At 38.6% G+C, this 15,206-nt stretch overlaps 1 protein-coding gene across 18 annotated transcripts in view; it reads left to right on the forward strand.

Annotated features, from left to right (window-relative positions):
- HDAC9 (histone deacetylase 9) overlaps window positions 1–15,206 on the forward strand; it is a 788,642-nt gene that overhangs the window by 396,584 nt on the left and 376,852 nt on the right. The window lies entirely within an intron of this gene.

Genomic DNA, 15,206 nt, shown 5'->3' on the forward strand with positions numbered 1-15,206 from the left:
CCAGCATTCTTTTTTTTTTTTTTTTATAAATTTATTTATTTTAGTTGGGGGCTAATTACTTTACAATATTGTAATAGTTTTTGCCATACACTGACATGAATCAGCCATGGGTTTACATGTGTTCCCCTTCCTGGACCCCCCACCCACCTCCCTCCCCATCCCATCCTTCTGGGTCATCCCATTGCCCCGGCCCTGAGCCCTTGTCTCATGCATCGAACATGGAATGGTGTTCTGTTTCACATATGATAATATACATGTTTCAATGCTATTCTCCCAGAACGTCCCACCCTCACCTTCTCCCTCAGAGTCCATAAAATTGTTCTATGCATCTGTGTCTCTTATTCTGTCTCGCATATAGGGTTATCGTTACCATCTTTCAAATTCCATATATATGCATTAGTATACTGTATTGTTGTTTTTCTTTCTGGCTTACTTCACTCTGTATAATGGGCTCCAGAGTCATCCATCTCAGTAGAACCGATTCAAATGTATTTTTTTTTTAATGGCTGAGTAATATTCCATTGTGTATATGTACCACAGCTTCCTTATCCATTCGTCTGCTGATGGACATCTAGGTTGCTTCCATGTCCTGGCTATTGTAAACAATGCTGCGATGAACATTGGGGTACATGCGTCTCTTTCAATTCTGGTTTCCTCGGTGTATATGCCCAGCAGTGGGATTGCTGGGTCATATGGCAGTTCTATTCCCAGTTTTTTAAGGAATCTCCACACTGTTCTCCATAGTGGCTGTACTAGTTTGCATTCCCACCAACAGTGTAAGAGGGTTCCCTTTTCTCCACACCCTCTCCAGCATTTATTGCTTGTAGACTTTTGGATAGCAGCCATTCTGACTGGTGTGAAATGATACCTCATTGTGGTTTTGATTTGCATTTCTCTAATAATGAGTGACGTTGAGCATCTTTTCATGTGTTTGTTAGCCATCTGTATGTCTTCTTTGGAGAAATGTCTGTTTAGTTCTTTGGCCCATTTTTTGATTGGGTCGTTTATTTTTCTGGAATTCAGCTGCAGAAGTTGCTTGTATATTTTTGAGATTAATTGTTTGTCTGTTGCTTCGTATGCTATTATTTTCTCCCATTCTGAAGGCTGTCTTTTCACCTTGCTTGTAGTTTCCTTTGTTGTGTGAAAGCTTTTAATTTTAATTAGGTCCCATTTGTTTATTTTTGCTTTTATTTCCAATATTCTGGGAGGTGGGTCATGGAGGATCCTGCTGTGATTTATGTCGGAGAGTGTTTTGCCTATGTTTTCCTCTAGGAGTTTTATAGTTTCTGGTCTTACATTTAGATCTTTAATCCATTTTGAGTTTATTTTTGTGTATGGTGTTAGGAAGTGTTCTAGTTTCATTCTTTTACAAGTGGCTGACCAGTTTTCCCAGCACCACTTGTTAAAGAGATTGTCTTTTCTCCATTGTGTATTCTTGCCTCCTTTGTCGAAGATAAGGTGTCCATATGTGCGTGGGTTTATCTCTGGGCTTTCTATTTTGTTCCATTGATCTATATTTCTATCTTTGTGCCAGTACCATACTGTCTTGATGACTGTGGCTTTGTAGTAGAGCCTGAAGTCAGGCAGGTTGATTTCTCCAGTTCCATTCTTCTTCCTCAAGATTGCTTTGGCTATTCAAGGTTTCTTATATTTCCATACAAATTGTGAGATGATTTGTTCTAGTTCTGTGAAAAATACCATTGGTAGCTTGATAGGGATTGCATTGAATCTATAGATTGCTTTGGGTAGTATACTCATTTTCACTATATTAATTCTTCCAATCCATGAACACGGTATATTTCTCCATCTGTTTGTGTCCTCTTTGATTTCTTTCATCAGTGTTTTATAGTTTTCTATATATAAGTCTTTTGTTTCTTTAGGTAGATATATTCCTAAGTATTTTATTCTTTTTGTTGCAATGGTGAATGGTATTGTTTCCTTAATTTCTCTTTCTGTTTTCTCATTATTGGAGTATAGGAATGCAAGGGATTTCTGTGTGTTAATTTTATATCCTGCAACTTTACTATAGTCATTGATTAACTCTAGTAATTTTCTAGTAGAGTCTTTAGGGTTTTCTATGTAGAGGATCATGTCATCTGCAAACAGTGAGAGTTTTACTTCTCCTTTTCCTATCTGTATTCCTTTTATTTCTTTTTCCGCTCTGATTGCTGTGGCCAAAACTTCCAAAACTATGTTGAATAGTAGTGGTGAAAGTGGGCATCCTTGCCTTGTTCCTGACTTTAGGGGAAATGCTTTCAATTTTTCACCATTGAGGATAATGTTTGCTGTGGGTTTGTCATATATAGCTTTTATTATGTTGAGATATGTTCCTTCTATTCCTGCTTTCTGGAGGGTTTTTATCATAAATGGATGCTGAATTTTGTCAAAGGCTTTCTCTGCATCTATTGAGATAACCATATGGTTTTTTTCTTTCAATTTGTTAATGTGGTGTATTACATTGATTGATTTGCGGATGTTAAAAAAACCTTCCATGCCAGCATTCTTATATGTAACATCTCCTGAAACTATAATACATTTTTTTTTTTTTTACTATGAAGAAAGTTAATTTTCTTCTTAGTTCTTTTATAACTAAGTTGACCAAGATGACTAGGTTAGTAGTGGACAGAGCTGGGATGCCAGCATAGGTTGTCTGACAAAAAAACCTGTCCTTAACCTAAACTTGGGCCAGTGATTTTCAGTGTTGTTTTTTATCACCAAGGAGACAAGATTTTCCTAATTGTATTTTTGCCCAAAGTAGGAAACTTACAATGAAAAACACGGCAAACAAACCAACAAAAAAGGAAGGTCATCTTATTTTTTAGGTATTGGTTTGGATTTGCCAGGATGAAGAAATCCCATGTCCTGACCTTGATTCCTAGTTCTCTACACATTGCCCTCCATCCAGTTACTCCCTTGGAAGTGCCTTTATATGGACCCAGTGGTGGTACTTCCAGATATCCTCTTGGCTTTACAGTGGTGCGGTGTGAACGCAGTAGAGAACGAGCTACAGCAGAGAACTACTACAGCCAGGCATGCTTCATTCCTTTCTCCTGTGTTGTAACATTGCTGTTTTTTAGATTAGGCAGACATTTTCTCACAGGAGTTCTGAGCAAGCCTAAAGCTGAAAATCAACTGACTTCATCAGGTTCAACTGAAATGCAAATGTTGGCATCTCATCTATGAGTGGTTGGAAAATGCCTTTTTTTAAGTTTTGAAAAATGGATGAGTAGAAACTTGAACTGGGCTTTCATTTAGGAAAGTCGGCATTACTGTTGTCAGGTTTAATTTCTCTCTAGCCACATGACAGCTTGTTTTTATGCAGAGTCTTTAATCACCAATTTAGGATTACATTTTGCCCATTAGATGGATAGAATGTCCAAAAACTTTAGCAGGCACTGAAAAGCAGTCTTAATTTTATAACTATAAAAAGCCTCCTAGATTATTTATCTATCTATAGAGGTTTATAAAAGAAACTTTGACTTTACCCTCAAATAGATGCTATTTCGACATGATTGGCCCAATGTAAATAGATCCTTGTAGGTATGTATTGAGCTTCAAAAAAACCCACTTATGCTGCAGTACCAGCTTACATCATCACAGAGAATTCATATAGAAGCTTTTCATATAATTACAAGTCAATGGTTTAAAATATACAGAAAATGGCTTGTTGCTTTATTATTAGATGTGATGAAATCCTGTGTTTGGAAAAGAAACTAAATGACCATTTCAGTGGATTAATGTGTAACATTCATAAATGTTCCCAGTGCTGCTTTCATAACTTGAAGACCAAGGGAAGGACCTCGACCTTTCCTTTTCACTCTGCACTGTTAATCTAGTCAGAGATGCTTTTATTGAAGGAGAAAAACAATAGTTGGACATGACTATGAGGTAAGAAAATAGGGGAAAGAAACCTATCTGGGGAATTGGACCATGTGAGTGCTTTGACTGATGTTGATTCCAGGAGTTCAAAAGGAGAGGGAAACTAAATAATTTGGTTGTTTCCCAACCTTGACAAATAGTTTCATTTGACAGAATGAAATAATTAAGTCTTACTAAGGAATTTTTAATATAACTAAGTGATTTGTGGACATGAAAACCACAAATGTGTAGCAGTCTCTTTGTTACAGATTTTGGATGCTTGTAAGTTCTTGATTTTAGGGGTTTTTTTCCCCTCTGTATCTTTCTTCTCTTTCTTTAAATATTTATGGAAACTAAGGGATTATAGTGACCCTGAAATGTCATACGGTCTGGAGTATTCCCATCCTTCAGGCAGAATTGACTCCAGGGCTGTGCTCTCATATCCTAAATATACCACTACTCTCTTGCTATCAGCTTAGTTATATCAACCAGCAATAAAAACTCACTTCTACAAAATAATTTCCTGGCATGGAATAATTGATGTTCCAAAAAGATTTATTAGCAACCATTATGCTGCATCCTAGAAATGAAAATAAAGGCATGTTTTTCCCCTTGAATGGCTCATAGACTTGCAAGTAGATCATTCTAATCAAAGATTGGTCTACAGAATACATAGTTCCTATGAATTGCAAATCTAGAATGTTGGGTAGCCTTTTCAACAGAAGTTTCTGATGCCCTGAACAATTATTTATTTGTTTTGCCATTATGGCCAAACTATAACCTCTTTGTCCTCCAATGCTCTGATCTATACATTTTAGAGGTTTTTAGTGAGAATTACATGAGAGGATGTCCTGAAAGTGCTTTGTAAACATAGTAAGAAATCCTTACATTTACCACAGTATTTATATTCTTATATAGCACCAAGTTCTATTTTCCTCATTCTGTTAAGGAAAATAGCTATCTGGAAGTGGTAGAATATTTCTAAGACACACATTTTTCACTTCTCTCAGTATTACATCAAACTACTTTGTTGTAAACCAGACCACTAAATTTTATTCCAGCTATCTCTTATATCTTTGTATTCATCATGAAGCTGACCTTGTTTTTCTCTTTGGAACAATATTATGTTTAGTTATTGAATTTTTTTTAATTTATTTTAATTGGAGGCTAATTACTTTACAATATTGTGGTGGTTTTTGCCATACATTCACATGAATCAGCCATGGGTGTACATGTGTTCCCCATCCTGAACCTCCCTCCCACCACCCTCCCCATCCCATCCCTCAAGATCATCCCAGTGCGCCAGCCCTGAGCACCCTGCCTCATGCATTGAGCCTGGACTGGCGATCTGTTTCACATATGATAATATACATGTTTCAGTGCTATTCTCTCAAATCATCCCACCCTTGCCTTCTCCCACAGAGTCCAAAAGTCTGTTCTTTACATCTGTGTTATTGAGTTTTTTATTGAGGTGTAATTCACACACTGTAATTTATTTTCCTTTTGCTGTGCAGTTGAATGATTTTTGACAAATGCATATCATCACATAATCACCACAATCAAGATAACTATTCCCTCAACTTCCAAAATTGCCCTGTGTTCTCCTTTGTAATCAGTCCATACTCTTACTTCCAACCCCTGGCAAAGTAAAATTTTTGACCATTTAGGGAGCATAAAACAAATCACAAGTATGAAGGATGGTGTATTGTTTTTTCTTTGTTATACCTTTAAATTTTTTTTTTTTAATTGGAGGATAATTGCTTTACAATGTTGTATTGGTTTCTGCCATACCTCAACTTGAATCAGCCACAGGGATACGTATGTCCCTTCCCTCTTGAACACCCCTCCCATTTCCCTCCTCACCCCACCCCTCTCTCTGGGTTTTCACACAGCACTGGGTTGAGCTCCGTATGTCACACAGCAAATGTCCAAAATATGCAAGCAGCTCATACAGCTCAATACCAGAAAAACAAACAACCCAATCAAACAATGGGCCAAAGACCTAAGCAGAAATTTCTCCAAAGAATTCGTAAAGACATACAGATGACCAACAAATACATGTAAAGGTGCTAAACATCACTCATTATTAGAGAAATACAAATCAAAACTGCAATGAGGTATCACCTCACACAGGTCAAAATGGCCGTCATTAAAAAAATCTACGAACAATAAATGCTGAAAAGGATATGGAGAAGGGAACCCTCTTGCACTGTTGGTGGGAATGCAAGTTGATACAGCCGCTATGGAGAACAGTATGGAGATTCCTTAAAAAAGTAGGAATAAAACTACCATATGACCCAACCATCCCACTACTGGGCATATACCCTGAGAAAACCATAGTTGAAAGATAAGCATGTGCCTCAATGTTTGTTGCAGCACTTTTTACAATAGCTAGGACATGGAAGCAACCTAGATGCCCACTGACTGATGAATGAATACAGAAATTGTGGTGCATATACACAATGGAATATTGCTCAGATGTATATTAAAAAAAAAAACACATTTGAGTAGTCCTAATGAAGTGGATAAACCTAGAGCCTAATATACGGAGTGAAGTAAGTTAGAAAGAGAAAGGATGGTGTATTTTAAGAGCATGTAGACATCAGCCCTAAATGATCTAAACCATAGAATGTTCAAGCAAGAAGAGACATAAGGGATTCTTTGCCGAGGTCAGAAGCTGATAGTCTGTGGACTGGATCCATTCCGTTGAACTGATGTCTTTGGGCTGCCTAGTGTCTTAAAAAGCACTTGATCTTTAAAGATAGAAAGATTTCAAATACAAATCTAGATTTCTGGCATTGTCTGAAAAATTGAAAAGTCTGGCTGCACTGAGCCCGTGGCATTTTTCACATGGCATTTATGGTCGGGGTTTCTTTTTGGTTGTCCTTTTTAAAGAAGACTTGTACTGTTCTCCAGTTTACCAGAAGGAGAGATTGATGAATAGGGAGAAAGGGAGCTGTTTACCAGTCAAGTGGTCAGAAGCTCCCTGGCTCTGAGACCTTGTCTATTCTGAGACGCAGTCCAAAAACACTTAATCAAAGGGCAAGCGAAGGAACCTAGCATGCCTCTCCTCACGGTGCCACTATTTGTTTCCCTTAAAGAAGGGGGGAAAAAGAAAACTTTCAAAGTGTACTGTCAACTGAAGATCAGGAAGGAGGTTACCAGGGGAAAAAAATCCTACTATGTAATATAAAAGGACATAGAATTACACAGTGATGTTACAGAAGGAAAAATAGCTCATCTGTCTTCTAGTTAAGAAATGCCCCCGATAGTCTGGCTGGGGATTTTATGTTCTCAAAAGTCGATTTTCCTGTTTCCACTTTTGCCCACCTAAATCCAACCTTTGGTAGCTTCCAGAGCGATCCTTTATAAATGCAAATCACGTTATGTCAAGCACTTGCTTAAAAGTCCCCAGTTGTTCCTTATAGTTTGTAGAATAAAATCCAGATATCTTTGCAGGGACCCACAAGGCTCTTGCCGCCTTATTGACCTTATCTCCAAACTCCCTTCCCTTACCCGCTGAGCTCCCACCACATTGGCCTCCTGTCTGGTGTGTGGGCAGTCAGTCTCCTTCCATCTCATGAAATGAACTGCTAGTCACAGTTCTGGTGGAATGTTCAACCTCCAGGTGTTTTTAATACTCAGCTCAAACCTCACCTCTTCAGAGGGGCCTTCCTTGCTCATGCAGACTAGGCACACTCACTCCTTTCCCCATTGTTCACTGTCACATTAAGTTCCACTCTTCAGTTGTTTATTTTTTATTTCTCCTTGAGACAGGATCTTGCCTAACTGACTGCTCTCTTCCCAGGTCCTGGCATATATAGCAAGTGCTCAATAAAAATTTGTTGAAGGAGTGAAAGAATGGGTAACTTCAACTAGCTGGGAGGAGGAAATTTTTTAGTCTCCTTTCCGGGAGTGAACACTTCAGTTATTGGAATATTAGGATGTTTTAAGAGCCAAAGAAAGGATATTTTAATTGCAGGCGTTGTTTTGGACAGTCATCTAGAGTTATAAAAACGAACACACTTTCATTAAGAATTCACTTGGACCCTAGATTAATTTTATATCTCTTCAGAATTGGCAAGAAAGGATGTTTTTCAGTTTAGACTTTTAATGTATGTGAATAACCGACCAGTACTTAGAAAGTCTTTCTCTCTTGTTATTTAACTTTGGTTCTTCTGCTTTCTTCCCTAAAGTGCACAGAATGGCATGGAGTGTTTTGTTGTGAGTCAGAGTTCTTCTCTCAGTAGACCTCTTGATTTGAAAACCCTCCAAACTCTGCATGTTGTTTCTTAAGAACAGTTGGTACATACCTAATCTATTTGTGAGTTGAGACAGAATTTTATCATTATTTTTAAATCTAGCTTCGCTGGAGCTTAAGGGAAAGGTTTTATTTTCCAAAATAAGTATTTTACATGTATTTAAAAGAAAAAAAAAAAAATGCTTGTCCTTTTGCCATTCCCCAAGAAAATCTGTCTTAAAATTTGAGGTAAAATAAGAAAGTCATGAGTAGGGTCAAAGGTCATTTTGCATAGTTTAATTCAAACACTTGTGCAGAATGATTTGTCGAGAATTTCAGAAAATCAGATGTCTATCCGAAACAGATTTACTCCTTATATACTTCTGTGCTTAGTTTGATATTCCATTTCTGAAAATATTTGTGAGGACATGAGGGATTTCTGTGGCTAAAGTTAAAAATATAAAATTTGTGAAGATATTTTATTTAAAAGTACTATGCATACGTTAGTTTCTAGACTTATATCAAACAGTGTAACTTACACATTGAATTAAATGGGTTAATGTGTAAAGATTAGCAGCACAATCTTTAAATATTATTTAATGAATTTTACACCATTTACTAATAGACTATATGCTGTTCAACATGGAATATAAAACATTGAAATTATGAACTTGCTATACTTACTCTGTGCGATACTTACTACCCTGGCAGGGGTTGATAAGAATTGAAGTCAAGTTGTAATACTTGAAGGTATTAAAGATTTGGATAAATGATCATGATGTCTGGTCTGTAAAATCTCCAGTGTGAGCCTGTATGTGTGTGCTACAAATGCGGAATGGTCGTGGACCACCTGCAGCCTTCTTAGTGTTCAGTACACTTGCTATACTGAATTTACTCATTTGAAAAGACCCTGATGCTGGGAAAGATTGAAGGCAGGAGAAGAAGGGGATGACAGAGGATGAGATGGTTGGATGGCATCATCGACTCGATGGGCATGAGTTTGAGTAAATTCTGGGAGTTGGTGAAGGACAGGGAGGCCTGATGTGCTGCAGTCCGTGGGGTTGCAGAGTCAGACACAACTGAGTGACTGAACAGCAAGTTCAGTTCACTTGCTGACACTTGGTATACAGTAGCATGGAAGATCCCCTAGAGGAGGGCATGACAACCCACTCCAGTATTCTTGCCTGGAGAATCCCATGGAAAGAGGAGCCTGACAGGCTATAGTCAATAGTGTTGTAGAGTTGGACACGACTGAAGCGACTGAGCACACACACACAGCATGGAGAATACAGAGCCATGCTGACGGATGAGAATGATGAGCAAAGATAAAAGGAGCAGAAGCAGCAGCTCAGCCATCATCTTCATCTCAGCGGGGCTCCCCACCAGAGCAACTCACCTGGTGTCAGACGAATGACACTCGGTGTGTTTCACAGATGGAGCCTCAGCCGAGATTACACAGGCGTACACATTTATCTGTCACACAGATGTTTCTTCTTGTGTTTTCTAGCCAGCAAGGCAACGGCTCGGCTTTGCTGGGGGATCACCTCCAGATGTTCAACCAAAGAGAGACCCTGCTACCCCACTGAGAGTCAGCAGACAGCTCCTCCCTGTAGTTGGGGCCCCTGAGAGACAGTACACATTAGAAAAGGGTTAACCCATACCTTCTTGGTAATGGTCATAGTTGTAGTTCAAAAACATACAGATCACAGCATAGTCCAAACACTGGATTTCCTCATAAATAGTCAGAAACTTGCAAATCACATCAAGTAACTCTTTATTTTAAAAATCCGAAATAACTCAAACCTGGCAGGTGGATCTTCTGAGACTTTTGTTTGCATATTTTCTTGATGTTAATTGCTAATTTTTCTATTCCAGCAAATTTGACTAAACAGCTTTGACTAAACAGCAAAATCAGCTTGAGTCAGATATCTCAAATAAAATAAGAAGTTTAGATTAACTCCCTCTATGCTTTATAGTTTTCAAAATTGTCTCCAGGAGATCCCATTTATTTCTTTTGTATTTTTAGAAACTTGACAAAGAGCACATTTTATTCCAGAAATGGTGAAAAAGACGTAGCTATTATTCATGTGGACATTGGCATTCACTTTATAACCTGGGGGTTGGGAGGGAACGTGTCAAAGCTCTATCGCTAAGTACAAATTAAGTTTTCAGATATTTATGAAGACAAGTGAGAGAGAAACAAGGATAAATTCTAGATTTTTGGTTTGTGCAACCAGGTAATGATGTTTACTCAGAGAAGGAAAATTAGGTGATCAATACATTTGGGTACAAATGGAATAAAGGTTATCTTTGAGCTGCTTAAAGTTTCTGATACCTATTGGAGATTCTAGATCTAAGGGATACCATTAGGCAAGCAGCTGAATTATGTAAGTTTGGAGTTGAGGGGAGACATTGGAATTGTTTATATGAATTCAGTTGTCGTTGGAATATAGCTGTTTCAGAGTGGAAGGTATAAAACGTTCTAGGTGTCTTTTCTGGAGATGGTTCAGCTTTGGGGGGGCATGAAATTCCTTCTCTATAAAGTAAGAATTTGAAGAATGTTAGAAAATTTTCAGCTCCAACAGTTTATATCTATATGATCTCCACTCATAAGTCACTGTTTTGTATCAAGAAATGTTTCTTTTACAAACCGTTAAGGAATTCTGCCCTTAGAAGAAAATTGTTTTGCCATCTGGCCGGCCTTCTCATCCAGTTATCACAGCATTATCCATTCTGGCACTTATTTCTCTCGTATTTCAAGTCTAGCAGAAGTGTAGATGAAGCCAGAGGCACTGGAACAAACAGCACCGTTTCTGTGTTGCACACTGGAAATCATTATACACACTTTCGTGTGTGTCTCTATGTCAACGAGGTGGTAAATACTGATCAAATTTGATTCGTGGACTAAATGATGTGATTTCTGGGTACTCCAGTGACTTCAGGAGTACATTAACAGATCAGATTTTCTGTTAAAGGTTTTCAGTTTAAATGAACATATGAAATATTCTGTGAACACTCAGCCTTTTGTCAGTATTAAAAATTTTCTTTGACATATTTGCTATCTATGGGAAATTATATTTCAGTAAATTCACATACATCTTGTCTATTCTTTGGCTGCACCACCATTAGTAATATAAATCTCTTACTTTCAAATATGCTTTGATTTTGTCATGTTTTCTTTTAAAAAATTCTTCATCCTGACTGCTCCTGTTAATATCTGATTTCAAGTGCCACTGGATTTGGTATTTATGCAGTCATTACTGACTTTAACAAGAGAGATTTCAGTCAATTAGGGCTTCCCCGGTGGCTCAGCAGTAAAGAATCTGCCTGCAATGCAGGAATCACAGGTGACACAGGTTCAATCCCTGGGTTGGGAAGATCCCCTGGAGGAGGGCATGGCAACCCACTCCAGTATTCGTGCCTGGAGAATCCCATGGAAAGAGGAGCCTGGGGGGGGGGGGCACAGACCATAGAATCGCAAAGAGTCAGATATGACTGAAATGGCTAAGCACCCATGCAGTGTGGATGAAAGCCTAGTTTGAGTGAATTCTAAAGAGACTGTGAGAAGAAAAATGAAGACAATGAAGAGAAATAACTCAAGGAGATTTACTGTGAAGGAAGCTACATAATGTTTTGTGTGTGTGTGTGTGTGTGAGGGTGTGGGGGTGGGACCAAGGGAGGTTATATTTAAGACGGATAGTAAGACTGAAGGTGTCCAAGTGGAAGTACTCCAGCAGAGGTGGGAAGTGAGTGATGGAGAGCAGGGTGGAAAATTGCAAGGACGGACAGGACCCAGAGCATTAAGCTGAGGGCTGGACTAAGATAGGGATGCAGACCTTTCTTCCACTGTTATGTGAGTAAGGGTGAGTGGGACAGCTTGGTAGCAGAATGTTGAATTTCTCTATTTTTAAATGTCTGTTTTCTCACTGAAATAAGAAGCAAAAATAGCAGGAGTGAGGAAAAGGTCTAGATAGTAGGAGTTTGAGGAGAAAGGAGGTACTTTGAAGTAGTCATTGAGAGAGTGAGAGAAAATTAGCTAGAGAAATGTAGTAGGATTTCCAGTCAGCACTGAGGGTCCATTTGAGGGTTATGATCACGGATATGAAGCAAAACACTCAGCGTGATTGTAATTTGTTTATTTGTTTCCTAGCTTATTCAGCTGCTTGGGTTTGGCAGAGATGTAATATTAACCAAGGTTGGAAGTCTTACTCATACCGAAAAATCCATATTGAAAAGGGCAAGGGAGTTGAAGATAGTAATAAGGGAGTGATTTTTAATGATGAAGAATGGAACCTAGTCCAGCAAGGAGGGAAGTTGAGGAACAAAGGTGGTAGGGGTAACAGGCAGGGAAAATGTGGTAGGTTCAATAGCTTGGAGAACCCTCCAGAGGTGAGGAGTGGTCGAGGTCAAAATATTCTGAGGATGAGCCCGAGGAAACAAATGATGTCTGAAACTGAGGTTTAAGAGCATGTACAGCCACCAACAAAGACCAGGTCGCTGGGAGCTGAAGTAGAGTGGAGGATAAGACCATTGGAGGTTACAAGGTCAGGACACTGAGAGGCCATGCTGGAACTGAAGCTGAGGAGAGAAATAGCAACAGAAAAGTCTTTTTACTTAGCAGGTGGTATCTGTGACTTCCTCTTGATTATTAAATACTCCCTGTGGTCAGACATCCAGAAGCTGGATAGGATGCAGAGTCACCCCTAGGAAGCAGGAACTTTTGACGTGGCATTTCCTGGACACTGGTCACACATGCTCCCTGGCTGACCTTCATGAATGGCCCTTAGTTCCTGTCCTATAGCCACACATCCATAGAGTTTTGCTTTTTTCATCCTCTTGCCCTCACAGAGGCTCTTATGGGGAGCATCTTTTGACCACCTTGTGAAGGCATCTGTTTGACACACCAGTTTCGTTGGTTCATCAGCCCTGATGAACTAGCTCCCATGAACTTTTCCAGCTAAGCTTGGGTATTGAGAGGGGGAATTTCCACAGCTCAGCAAGCATACATCCAGAAGACGAATTGCAACAATCTTCTGGCAGATAGTGTCTCGAAGGGGCTCTTGCAGTCTCCTTCACCTGACTGATATGTTTTCTAATTTAATGTCTTCTCTGCACAAAATCCTCTTACCTGCTCTTGTATGTTGTCTTAGGTGAGTGATGAGGTCAAGGTAGCAAGCCTGGCTGGTGATCTCTTTCTCTGTGTCTGTCCACCTCTTGAAGAATGAGTGGATGTTTGTCACTGAATGTTCTTATCCCTGGTGTCCCAGCTAAACCTGGAGCTTTTCAATTAAAACCTGCTTCTTTCTATGGTGTTACATGTTCTTTTTCTAGCCAATTAAGTGGAGTTTTACAATTGTATAGTCAAAATTCAGGAATAATACATTGTTTCTCTTCTCCAAAATCTCAGTCTTATATATGCTTTATCCTAAGTTATATTTTATTTCTCTAGAATCTTATTCACAACTCAAATATAAACTGGGTCACTCGTTCCAGAATCATCTTCCAGCATTCTCCCTGTCTTCCTGTGCTCAAACCGTACCGACCTTTCAGTTGCTCAGATGCACTGGGCTCTCCTCCAGTCCACACACTGTGCCTTCTGCCAGAAGTGTTCCCTCCCCTGATTTCCACTCCTCACACACATCCAACCCCTCCTGTCCATCCTTCATCTCTGATGTCTCAGCCTCCTCAGTGAAACTTTCCTAAATCGTCCACACTTCCCTCCTGTTTCAGCTAGTGTGTAGTCTTACAACACACTGTATTTCTCTCTTTTTCATTTACCATACTTGAAAATAAGGATAAATTTATGCATCTGTTTGGTGCCTTTCTAACACGCGAAACTGAAAGCTCCCTGAGGGCAGGGCAATGGCTGTTTCCCCAGTGCCTAGCAGAGTGTCTGAAACATAGTTGGCACTCAGTAAATATCTGCTGAACAAATGAATGAAAACTCCCAGTATAATTCTTACTACAGTGAAATTGAAGGGCTTTGTCAGCATACGCAAGGCCATTTGAGTTTGTGAGGACTGGAGGAAGTCTGAGGTTAAGATATCCTTCAAAATTTGAGTCCTTACGTATTCTAAATCTACAGGATGTGTCTAGTTTTGAAAAACATAGGTGAGAGTGGGAGATAAATTTGAATTTTTCCTAAAAAAGTCTGTATTCATGATTTTTGTGTTGATATTCTAACCATGCTGCTCATCATAATAGTTGGTATGTTGCTTACATGGGCACCGACTCAGCAGAAAATTCTGACCACTCTGAAACACAGTTCGGAATCTGCAGATAACCAGTCAGTAGGCTCCTTGTCAAATGAAACAAAAGGCCTATGTGAGATGAAATCATCTTGAGAATTTTTCCCCATATAACAAGTTTTTATATTATGGCATTTTGCTATTGTTCAGTTTAGGTGTATTGCCAATTATCTTTTTAAATTATAATTCATACACTTCTAGAGATTAAATATGATTTAATTTATAAAATAAAAGGTCTAGATAATAATTTTCAAATTCAAAAACTGATTCCTTGTTATGTTCCTATTCTTTAATTTACATTTGGATATTAATAAACAAATTTTGTGCTATCACTAAATTCTGCATCTTCTTGAAGTTCAAGATTTCAGAGTCAATATTTCCATTTTTCAGAAGTATACATAGGTGTTTTATCATTTGACCATTTAGATATAGGAAGATTAACAGACAAGAAACACACTTAGAGTTTGTGCTTCTGTCTTATACCATGGTTGCCACTTATTGGAAAATGAGATTGGGGAAGTTTTTCACTACCTTTCTATTAATATTATTTCTGTTACCCGTCTTCTTTTAGGGAAAAAATATTCTCAGGTTTGCCTGGATTAAATTGATTCATTACAACCTGTCCTTGTGACAGTTTTCATGGTTTCCAAAGGAAAAGTTCATTATTTACCCTTTTCCCACCATTTTTTACGTTGGTTAAAGAGTGAACTATTTTTAAAAACAAAACATTTAAAGACCTCATTCCCTGTCTAGGACACCAATACAGTATGGAATTGGTGGGACTGCTTCAGATTTAGTATTACTGAAGAATTTCATTGCATACAAATTCATTCCAAAACTGATCCTCAGAGATTAGAAAT

Source organism: Giraffa tippelskirchi, chromosome 10, assembly GCF_054371585.1.
Source record: "Giraffa tippelskirchi isolate mGirTip1 chromosome 10, T2T-mGirTip1v1.2.pri, whole genome shotgun sequence".
NCBI lineage: Eukaryota > Metazoa > Chordata > Mammalia > Artiodactyla > Giraffidae > Giraffa > Giraffa tippelskirchi.